The sequence below is a fragment of the Apodemus sylvaticus genome, chromosome 15, assembly GCF_947179515.1.
Source record: "Apodemus sylvaticus chromosome 15, mApoSyl1.1, whole genome shotgun sequence".
Lineage (NCBI taxonomy): Eukaryota > Metazoa > Chordata > Mammalia > Rodentia > Muridae > Apodemus > Apodemus sylvaticus.
This window is the reverse complement of record NC_067486.1, coordinates 22,800,875-22,813,067: the sequence shown is the minus strand read 5'-3', so window position 1 is coordinate 22,813,067 and position 12,193 is coordinate 22,800,875. Positions and strand designations below refer to the sequence as shown.

Sequence of the window (12,193 nt, the reverse complement as noted above, 5' to 3'; positions counted from 1 at the left end):
ACCAGTCTGAAGAAGGAGAGGGATGATGCAGGGAGGGAGGGAATGGAGGAGGATATAAAATTTGTCCCCTGCTGATTCAAGGTAGAACATACTATTTACAATAATAAATTTATTAGGGTGACACATTGAGAAACTTGTCTTAATTTAGACATAATTATTGAACCCATATGACTTTTAAGTTAATTATAATGTGTTACTTACACCTTCTGTTTCATGGGTACACCATTGTCTTGGAATGGGAAGGGCACATGGAATAAATCAACCTATTTTGTTTATCTTAATGACCTATGAATTAGAAGAGACAAGAATTAGAATGCTGCAAAGTATAATACTTAAATTTTCTGTATAGCTTGCTTCTATATATTAATTCATTAACAAACCTGAAATATGTAAGGAAAGACAGAAAGGCATATGTGAATTTTTAGTAAGGAAAGTACATTAGAATGCAAATTTTACATTTGAAGAATATGTGAATTTGAAAATACCGGTGAAGACATAAGCATTTCTGGACTTTGTTTCATTTTTTGAAAATTTAGTGTTCTTATACAGTTCATATTGGCCTGAAACTCACAGATCCTCCTTCCTCTGTGACTAGCTATGGGATTACAAGTGTAAATGTGATCTATCACATCTAGGATTTCCTACATAATCACTAAATGACAATAGAGTTAAGTATCACATCTCTTGAATTTTCATGTTGAAAGTAAATTTTATGTTATTTTTTAACAAAATAAAATCTCACAGCATATATTGTCACATGATGATAATGTCCCAAAATGGATGGATAAACTCCAAGCAGAAGACAACTTTAAAAACAGCAAACTGCTTTCTCATCTTCTCCCATGCTGGAGCATTTCTAGTTGGAAACACTTTGAAGCAGAGTGATATCTCCTTTAGGCATGATCTGACCCTGTTGTTTTCTTGACTTTGTTTTAGAGTGAATCTCTTCTGGATCATCTAATATGAGGCAGGTGTACTCATCAAAGCTAATAACACAATCCTCTATCCATATGTTCACTCGTTCATATGGCCACACCTGAGTTCACGACCTATTTTGCAAGTATCTGAAGGTGAGATTAATAGGATGTCCCATCATGTTCTGCATGTTCTGGCCCTGGCCTCAATACTTCATGGTGGAAGTCACTGAAAGTAAAAAATATTAAATTTTACTTATTAATCATTTGATTTGTTTACATTTAAAATGTTATCCACCTTCCCCGTCTCTCCTTCACAAACCTTCCACCCAATGACCCTCTCCTTTGCCTCTAACAGGATGATCCCCACCCCGACCAACCCACTCCTGCCTCACCCCTCTAGTATCCTCTTCCTCTGGACCATCAAGCCTCCACATGACCAAGGGCCTCCTGTCCCACTGATGCCATATAAGTCATGTCTCTGCTACATATGTAGTGTGAACCATGAACCAACCCATGTATTCTCTTTGCTTGGTGGTTTAGTCCCTGGGAGGTCTGAGGGGTCTGGTTAATTGATACTGTTGTTCTCCCTAGGGGTTTCAATCCCCTTCCACTTCTTAAATGAAACATACATTTCTAATATAGTGTTGGTCATTTCCATGTCAGGAAAAATCAAAATAATTATAAAAATAAACATATCATTGAAAAATTAGTAAACTAAGACACACAATAAATTATATTTCAATGAGTTATGACTTGACCTGCTCTGATGTAGTATTAAATACACCATTATAATTATAACTTTGTACAGATGTTACATTGAGAAAATTAATGTAGTCATCTCATAATTACTGAGAATCAGTACAATTTTAATTACATTTATTGCTTATACAGTATTCTTCGTGTGTACATTATTAACATCTTTCTAAACTGGGAGCAGAACACTAAATGATCATATTTTGATGGTTTTAATTAACTGCAAATAGGGAAGACAAAAGACTATTGACAGAACAAAATATTTAATGTACCTGTATCTTTTGCATGTAGCTTAATTACGTCTCCAAGTTCCAATAACTATAGGGCAGATACGAGCAAGAGAGTTAGAATTTTCATCCTCTATAAGCCACTTAGGGAGGGTTTTTTTTTTTTTTGTTTTTTTGTTCATTTGTTTGTTTTGTTTATTTTCTCTTTTGCACAAAAGTCCAAGGAAGAGATAGCTCCTTCTGAGAAAACAATCTAATACTTCTATAAGGGGATTGTTACTGCCTTGTGAGCCAGATTTTCATGTGATCCTTCTTAAAGTAAAACATAAAATTCAATACCCAAGGACAAAAATAGTAAAGATAGAGAAAAAGTGGACACAGGTGTTTATTATAACAGAAAGCAAATAGCAGAATGTACCCTGTCAGGAAGTGTGGGGTATCCAGAGCCCAGGGATCACCATGAAGTCTCTGGGCTGGTCTTTTTATAAGGTCCTAGACTCTCTTTCCTTTTGATCTTTCCCACACTCCATTTCCTCCGTCTGGACTGAAAATACTTCAAACAGATGGCATTGTTCACCCAAAATAGGAAACCACAAGTTATTGTCCAAAGAAGGGCCTTGGGTTTGATAGATGGTCCTGGTTGATGAATGACCTTGTTTTCCAAGCCTATTCCATATGTTGTGTGGGAAAGTTATCTTCTTCTCAGGTGAGAATGTTATTCTATTTCCTGTCAGAATGTTAGCTTTTGCCTCTGACTCTCTCCTTCCTGCCTAGTCCCTTAACACCTCGTTTTCCCAGCTGTAGTTTTTGATAATAGCTCTCTATGTCTTTTCTCAGATGTTATTTTGTTAACTGTTTCCTTTCCTACATTTAAGAATCCCTTCCCTTTGCTCTTCTCAGCCTGCTAAGATGTTAAGACAACCTCTATGTATTCTTTCATTCATTGAATTGTAAATATCCCTGCAGATTCTTTCTGGTCTTATTTGGACAAATTTCATGACCAATCAGATCATCTTTGTATTCTCTAGTATCTAATATTCAGCTATGCCTTAATTAGGGTTTCAATGCTGTGCGGAGTTACCATGACCAAGCCAACTTTTATAGAGGAAACTTATAATTGGGACTTGGTTACAGTTTCAGAGGTTTAGTAGGTTTTCATCATGGTGGGGGAGCATGGTAGCATCCAGGAATACATGGTGTTGGAGAAGGAGCTCAGAGTTCTACAGTTGATTCTGAGGCAGCAGAAGGGTACTGTGTCACACTGTGTACCTTGAGTATATAAGATCAAAGACCTCTGCCTCTACAGTAATGCACTTTCTCTAACAAGAGCACACTTCCTCTAATAAGGGCACATCTCTTATGTCCACTCCCTATGGCCAAGCATTCAAACACATGAATCTATGGGGCCATACGTAATCAAACTTCCACAAGCTAGCTCAGTCTATTGGCTTTATCACTTTTGCCAGTAGTATTTGTCAAGATTCAAATCAGAATACATACAGAGAGGTGTTTTTTGTTTTGACTGTTTTTATTGGTGAAGGAACATATATTATGCCAAAAAATTGGTGTAGAAGAGGAATATTTATTCAGACAACTTCTGTTCACTTGTAGAAAATTATTACTAGTACTTGCTTTTCCTAGCTCCTTTCCTTTGGTTATTTTTGGACTGTCTTCTGACTTTTGATATTATTACTCTATAGGTCCTACTGTATCTGGTTAACAAATGGTCCACACTCAGCCTTCACCTTACAAGACATGTCCTTTGACAGTCTCTCTTCCACAAATTGCTTTACCACATTGCCCAGATACCACACACTCTTGCATATTCTTCTACTTCCTAATACTCTTCTGGCTAATATGCCAGAAGGCTCTTTTCTTGAGTCTTTGGCACAAGTAGTTGTTTCCTTTTCACAGAGGGGAAGCCTACTTACTAATATTCACAAAGTAAATACCCTTACCATGTTAACTGATTTCTAACAAACCTACTGAAAAGGAAACCCTTTCAGTAACTGTTCCTGTTTCTTGTCTTTAAAATTGTAACCATTATTGAACACTACATTTAGTTATATGACTGATGGCTCAACCTATCTCTTCCCATTTGCATACGTACCGTATAAGGAGAAATTCTTTTCAGTCTTTCTCAGTGATGACCTCTAGCACTTAAAACAACTACTACCATTATAAACATATAGTGGGGTAGTTTGAATAAGAATGGCCTCCATAGGCTCATATAATTGAATGTTTGTTTCCAAGGGGTTGGAACTGTTTAGGAAGGGTTAGAAGGCTCTTAATTTGGTCAATAAAGAAGGCAAGAGCCAATTGCTGGGCAAAGGACAAAGGTGAGAGTTCTGGGTCCCAGGAGGAAGAGAGGAGATGAAGGAAAAGAGGTAGTCTTTTAGGGCAGGCTTTAGAACAAGAGGCACAAACAACCGTGTAAGATCATGGGATAGCTAAAATCAGCAGCCAGCTGATATAGACCAACTAATGTAGGTTAGCTGATAAGATGAGAGCAGGAGATTCAGTGCCACTTCATTGTGCCATTTGACAAATTCTAAAATAATGAAGTGGTCTAGTGATTTCATTCTGTGGAGCTAAGGGAGGAACATAGAGAAAGAGAGAAGCTGAGAGGGGTGGATTGAGTGCAGACAGCAGTCCCTGGCTTTCCTGGGGTCCTAGCTGGCAGAGTTAAGCCCAGAGAAACAGGCAAATCAGGAGTAAGGCCTGTGGCAGCTGGTCTCAAAGCTAAGCTGGGAAATGGGGCTACAGACCTGGGCAAAGGAACCAGCATGGTTTTTAGAAGTACACAGCATAGCAGAGTTGGTGGCCTCAAGAGCACAGGCCAGGCCCAGTTTCATGTTCTCTCTGCCTACATCTTGTGATTCAGATGTAATCTCCCAGTACCATGCCTGCCTACTGATGTTCTCCCCACCAAGATGATCACAGACCAATTCTCTGAAACTGTAAGCAAGCCCCAATTAAATGCTATTCTTGTTTTCATATGGTGACTTGGTCATTATGTCTCTTCACAGAAATAAAACATTAAGAAACACAGAAATTGGTACCAGAGGATGGCATATTACTTTGATAGTACTTGACCATACTGCTTGTTAGCAGAATATGGACTTTGTGGATTTACATTAGGAAAGGTGTTGAGTGACATAAGTGGGGCTTGATGGGCCATATTATTATCAACTTGGAAAACAGCATGGAAATGTGACCTATGGGTGACAAGCTCAAGAGGTGTCAGAGAGGAGTAATAGTAAAGACCAGTATCGTTGGATTTTGGCAAAGAATGTGGTTGCTTTCTGCCCTTGTCTGAAAAAAAATGCTGCAGGCTATAATGAAAAGCTCTAAATTGAAACCATTGGCAGAGGAGATTTCAAGACACCCTAGTACTGACTGCGTGTCTTGGTTATTAATGATCATTTTTATGTGGATCTACAATGAAGAAGAAGAAGCTGGACAAAGAGAAATACAATATATTCAGTTTGAGGAGAAAAGTAGCATCAGAAATGTAGTTTTGGAGTCAAGCACTGTGTTCCAGGAGATGAGAAGTTATAGGAAAGGCCTGATGCTAAATGAAATAAGGTGAGAGGGATCCTCCTTCTCTATCCCACTGAGCTAAGCTTCCAACTTGTGAAAAGCAAAGTTTGCTCAACAAAGAAAAATATCTTAAAGTCAAAGCTTTCATAAATATAAGTCATGGAAAGAGGCAGATTGTAGCCCATCAATTAGTAGAACTTACAATTTTTATGTTTTTCTTTTTGTTTCCTTTTATTTCACGTACATGGAGTATTTTGTTTGTCTGCATGTATGTCTGTGGCACCAGATGTATATAAGAGTTTTGGGAAATTATTAGATCCCTTGGGACTAGAGCTACCAGATGGTTGTGAGATACTGTGTGAGTACTCAGATTTGAACCTAGGTTATCTGCAAGCTGAGTCAGTGAGTCACTGAGTCAGAATCTTAACTGCTCAGTCATTTCTCCATCATGATTTTGTGTCTCTATTATTTACTACTCTAATCCCATAACCTGGGCAATATCTGATGCACAGACATGGCATAATGTACTCTTTTGAAGAGGATAAAAGAATAAAGGTACAGCATTAGAATATAGAGGTACCACATTATAATAAATAACAGCATCTGAGAATTAGAACTAGAAGTTGTTATTTATCCACATCCTCGCCAACACCTGCTGTCTCCTGAATTTTTAATCTTAGCCATTCTGACTGGTGTAAGGTGAAATCTCAGGGTTGTTTTGATTTGCATTTCCCTAATGACTAATGAAGTTGAGCATTTTTTAAGATGTTTCTCCGCCATCCGAAATTCTTCAGGTGAGAATTCTTTGTTTAACTCTGTACCCCATTTTTTAATAGGGTTCTTTGGTTTTCTGGAGTTTAACTTCTTGAGTTCTTTATATATTGGATATTAGCCCCCTATCTGATGTAGGATTGGTGAAGATCTTTTCCCAATTTGTTGGTTGCCGATCTGTCCTTTTGATGGTGGGGTTGCAAATTGGTACAACCACTCTGGAAATCAGTCTGGCGGTTCCTCTGAAAACTGGGCACCTCACTTCCAGAAGATCCTGCTATACCACTCCTGGGCATATACCCAAAAGATTCCCCAGCATGTAATAAGGATACATGTTCTACTATGTTCATAGCAGCCCTATTTATAATTGCCAGAAGTTGGAAAGAACCCAGGTATCCCTCAACAGAAGAGTGGATGCAAAAAATGTGGTATATACACAATGGAGTACTATTCAGCCATTAGAAACAATGAATTCATGAAATTCTTAGGCAAATGGATGGAGCTGGAGAACATCATACTAAGTGAGGTAACCCAGACTCAAAAGATGAATCATGGTATGCACTCACTAATAAGTGGATATTAACCTAGAAAACTGGAATACCCAAAACATAATCCACACATCAAATGAGGTACAAGAACGGAGGAGTGGCCCCTTGTTCTGGAAAGACTCAGTGAAGCAGTATAGAACAAAATCAGAACAGGGAAGTGGGAAGGGTTGGGTGGGAAAACAGGGGGAGGGAAGGGGACTGATGGAACTTTCAGGGAGTGGGGGGTCCAGAAAAGGGGAAATCATTTGAAATGTAAATAAATATATCAATAAATTTAAAAAAAGATGCAAAGCTTAAAAAAAGAAGTTGTTATTTAAAAAATATACAGTAGAATTATTTTACTGTTTCTTTGATCAGAGTTGGACAATGGTAACTGGTCTGTCTTGCTTGTGCTTTGCTTCATAAAATCAAAATTCTCATTTTAGATGAGTCAACAACCTCTATTGATTTTAAGACTGATAATTTGGTGCTGAACATAATTACGAAGGATTTTTCTCATTGTAACATCTTGACAATTGCTCACAGATTATATTGTTTCACTGATTCATTTTCTTTCTTGGTAAAACAAAACAAGTTCTTGAATGTTGATATTAGAGATATGGAATACATTAAATACTTACCACTGGGCAAGGATTTAACCTATATACAAAGTTAGATGTTCTCCCCAAAGATATAGAAAACACTTGGTAAAATAATTAGAGGAATATTTTAATGGTAAAGAAATGCTAGAAAATTTTATTTTCTACATTAAGTAGTTTTTATATCTTGAACTGGAATAATTCATATAGTAGTTTAAATCTTCTCTTTGTTAAGAGTTAAATGGAAAATAAATTATGTTTTTTTTCAACACAATGTTCTTCACATTCCAGGATGCTTGTTCTAGATTCTAGAAGAATTATGGAATTCAAAGTGCCACAGAATTTGGTTAGTCTTTTAAATTGCTACAGGAACAAGAATAACCTTACTCAGGGACAAAGAAATGAGTATTTTGAAGAGACCGGCGGCGGCAGCAGCAGCAGCAGCAGCAGCAGCGGCTGGTCCAGAGGAAGGGCCATCAGCAGTAGAACCAAGCGGACAGGGTCCAGGCAGACCCGGCGCCCACGACCACTGGCCATCGCTGGCCAGCCAGGCTGCAAGCAGCGGCGGATTTACGGTGCCTTTCACCAACACAGAAGCCACATCAGAACTCTGCCTCCCGCCAGTCAGTTACCAGGGCTCCATATTGGTTCTCGGTCGCCAGAGAAATCAGACTGAGGTACGCAAATATAACCCGAGACCAACATCGTGGGGGTCTAAGCCCGACGGGCGTTGGCCTGCACCCAGGCCCTGGGCTGATCGGAGGTCCACCGGGGTGCAAACCCGGCCAGGAGGTTTTTTTCCTCCCGGGCCGGCGCGCGCACCACCACCATTTTGCCTAAGGGAAGCCAGGGAGACCTAGCAGGCAAAACCAAACCGGCTAACAGGCATAGCTCGAGGCAGACATAGCAGGGGTCTCAGACGGTCAGGCCCCGGACTGCCCCCAGGTCCTGGGTTGCTCGGCGGGCCATCTGTGTGCCAACCCAGCCAGGAGCTTGTTTGCCTGGGCCGGCGCGCACCGCCGCCATTTTGCCTACAGGAAGCCAGAGAGACCTAGCAGGCAAAACCAAACCAGCTAACAGGCATAGCCCAAGGCGGACATAGCAGGGGTCTCAGACGGTCAGGCCCTGGACTGCCCCCAGGCCCAGGGCTGCTCGGTGGGCCATCTGTGTGCCAACCCGGCCAGGAGGTTGTTTATCCCGGCCAGTTTGCGCACCACCGCCATTTTGACTACGGGAAGCCAGAGAGACCTAGCAGGCAAAACCAAACCAGCTAACAGGCATAGCCCAAGGAGGACATAGCAGGGGTCTCAGACGGTCAGGCCCTGGACTGCCCCCAGGCCCTGGGCTGCTCGTTGGGCCATCTGTGTGCTGACCCAGCCAGGAGGTTGTTAGCCCAGCAGACTCTCCCAGCACTCTCAGGGAACTCGCGCATGCCACCATCCTAGCCACCTGACACACCCAATTAACACCCACAGCTGAGGGGAGCTTTGAACCAACATTGGCCTGCCAGGCTTTTGCCTAGACTCAGGGCCTGAGCAGCTAGGCTAGCCTTGTGTGCACCAACCCGGTTGGGAGTTCTGCTGCCCAGATCAGCCTGGGCGGCAGCAACACATATCCAAGTCCTGCAAGTGGCTAGCTGGGTTTCCGGGCGGCCAGCTGGGAGAAGTCAGTGTGCTCCAGTGAATCCAGCGGGCCCCAGCGGGAGCCTTCGGGTGCCTGCTTTGGGATCTGAACAGCCTGGGCAGCAGCACCCTGTCTACAAGCAGTGCAGGAGGTAAGCTGTGCACCAGAGGCCAACTGGGAAGGGGCAGCTTGCACTGGTGAGTCCAGCACTGACAAGAAAAACTAACACCAGTGAGAACTAGATGGCAAAAGGCAAACGCAGGAACGTCACTAACAGAAATCAAGGCAATATGGCAACATCTGAACCCAATTCTCCTCTACCAACATGTCCTGGATACCCCATCACACCAGTAAAACAAGATTTGGATTTAAAATCACTGGTCATGATGCTGGTACAGGAACACATGAAGGACACACTTAAAGAAATTCAGGAGAAAATGGATCAAAAGTTAGAAGCCCTTGCAAGGGAAACACAAACATCATTGAAAGAAATCCAGGAGAATACAAAAGCCAACAAGGAGGAAATGCAAAAAACACTTAAAGAAATACAGGAGAACTTTGATCAACAGGCTGAGGTCATGAAAGACGAAACACAAAAATCTCTTAAAGAAATACAGGAGAACTTTGGTCAACAGGCTGAGCTCATGAAAGAGGACACACAAAAATCTCTTAAAGAATTACAGGAAAACACAAACATGCAAGTGAAGGAGCTAAGCAAAACCATCCAGGATCTAAAATCAGAAGTAGAAACAACTAAGAAAACTCAAAGGGAGACAACTTTGGAGATAGAAAGCCTTGGGAAGAAATCAGGGGACAGAGATACAAGTATCAACAACAGAATACAAGAGATAGAAGAAAGAATCTCAGATGCTGAAGATTCCATAGAAACCATGGACTCAACAGTTAAAGAAAATGCAAAATGCAAAAAGCTTGTAACCCAAAATATCCAGGAAATCCAGGACACAATGAGAAGACCAAACCTAAGGATTATAGGCATAGATGAGAGTGAAGATTTACAACTTAAAGGGCCAGCAAATATCTTCAATAAAATTATGGAAGAAAACTTCCCTAACCTAAAGAGAGAGATGCCCATGAATATACAAGAAGCCTACAGAACTCCAAACAGACTGGACCAGAACAGAAATACTTCCCGTCACATAATAATCAAAACACCAAATGTTCTAAACAAAGAAAGAATACTAAAGGCAGTAAGAGAAAAAGGCCAAGTAACATATAAAGGAAGACCTATCAGAATCACAGCAGACTTTTCACCTGAGACTATGAAGGCTAGAAGGTCCTGGGCAGATCTCATGCAGACTCTAAGAGAACACAAATGCCAACCAAAACTACTATATCCAGCAAAACTCTCAATCACCATAGATGGAGAAACTAAGATATTTCATGACAAAACCAAGTTTACCCAATATCTATCCACAAACCCGGCCCTAAAAAGGATAATAGGAGGACAACACCAATACAAGGAGGGAAACTTCACCCTGGAAAAAGCAAGATAGTAACCTTTCATCAAACCCAAAAGAAGTTAAGCATTAAAATTTAAAAAATAACGTCAAAAATGATAGGAAGTAACAATCACTATTCCTTAATATCTCTTAACATCAATGGACTTAATGCCCCAATAAAAAGACACAGACTAACTGAATGGATACGTAAACAGGACCCTACATTTTGCTGCTTACAGGAAACACACCTCAGGGTCAAAAACAAACACTACCTTAGAGTAAAAGGCTGGAAGACAATTTTACAAGCAAATGGTCTCAGGAAACAAGCTGGAGTAGCCATTTTAATATCAGATAAAATTGACTTTCAACCCAAAGTTGTCCTGAGGGACACTTCTTGCTGGTCAAAGGAAAAATACAAAAAGAAGAACTGTCAATCCTGAACATCTATGCCCCAAATGCAAGGGCACCCTCTTTCGTAAAAGAAACTTTATTAAAACTAAAAGCACACATTGCACCTAACACAATAATTGTGGGTGACTTCAACACTGCACTTTCCTCAATGGACCGATCAGGAAAACAGAAACTAAACAGGGACACAATGAAACTAATTGAAGCTTTGGACCAATTAGATTTAACAGATATATATAGAACATTCTATCCTAAAACAAAAGAATATACCTTTTTCTCAGCACCTCATGGTACCTTCTCCAAAATCGACCATATAATTGGTCACAAGACAGACCTCAACAAATATAAGAAGATAGAACTAATCCCATGCCTCCTATCTGATCACTATGGAGTAAAAGTGGTCTTCAATAGCAACAGAAACAACAGAAAACCCACATACACGTGGAAACTTAACAATACTCTACTCAATGATACCTTGGTCAAGGAAGAAATAAAGAAAGAAATTAAAGACTTTTTAGAACACAATGAAAATGAAAACACAACATACCCAAATCTATGGAACACAATGAAAGCAGTGCTAAGAGGAAAACTCATAGCCCTGAGTGCCTCCAAAAAGAAAATGGAGAGAGCATACATTACCAGCTTAATGACACACCTGAAAGCCCTAGAACAAAAAGAAGCTACTTCGCCCAGGAGGAGTAGAAGGCAGGAAATCATCAAACTCAGGGCCGAAATCAATCAAGTAGAAACAAAGAGAACCATACAAAAAATCAACAAAACCAGGAGCTGGTTCTTTGAGAAAATCAACAAGATAGATAAACCCTTAGCCAGACTGACCAAAGGGCACAGAGAAAGTATCCAAATTAACAAACTTAGAAATGAAAAGGGAGATATAACAACGGAAACTGAGGAAATCCAAAAAATCATCAGATCCTACTACAAGAGCCTGTACTCAACACAACTGGAGAATCTGGAGGAAATGGACAATTTCCTTGACAGATACCAGATACCAAAATTAAATCAGGACCAACTAGACCATCTAAACAGTCCCATAATGCCTAAAGAAATAGAAGGAGTCATAGAAAGTCTTCCAACCAAAAAAAGCACAGGACCAGATGGCTTCAGTGCAGAATTCTACCAGACCTTCAAAGAAGAGTTAACACCAATACTCTTCAAACTATTCCACAAAATAGAAACAGAAGGAACACTACCCAATTCCTTCTACGAAGCCACAATTACGCTGATACCAAAGCCACAAAAAGATCCAACAAAGAAAGAGAACTTCAGACCAATTTCCCTTATGAACATCGATGCAAAAATACTCAATAAAATTCTTGCCAACCGAATCCAAGAACACATCAAAAC

The 12,193-nt window shown here is 40.3% G+C and overlaps 1 pseudogene; it reads right to left on the bottom strand.

Annotated features, from left to right (window-relative positions):
- Window positions 1-856: 856 nt before the first annotated feature.
- Window positions 857-1,132, bottom strand: LOC127666249 (small nuclear ribonucleoprotein E-like; annotated as a pseudogene).
- Between the last annotated feature and the right edge of the window lie 11,061 nt (window positions 1,133-12,193).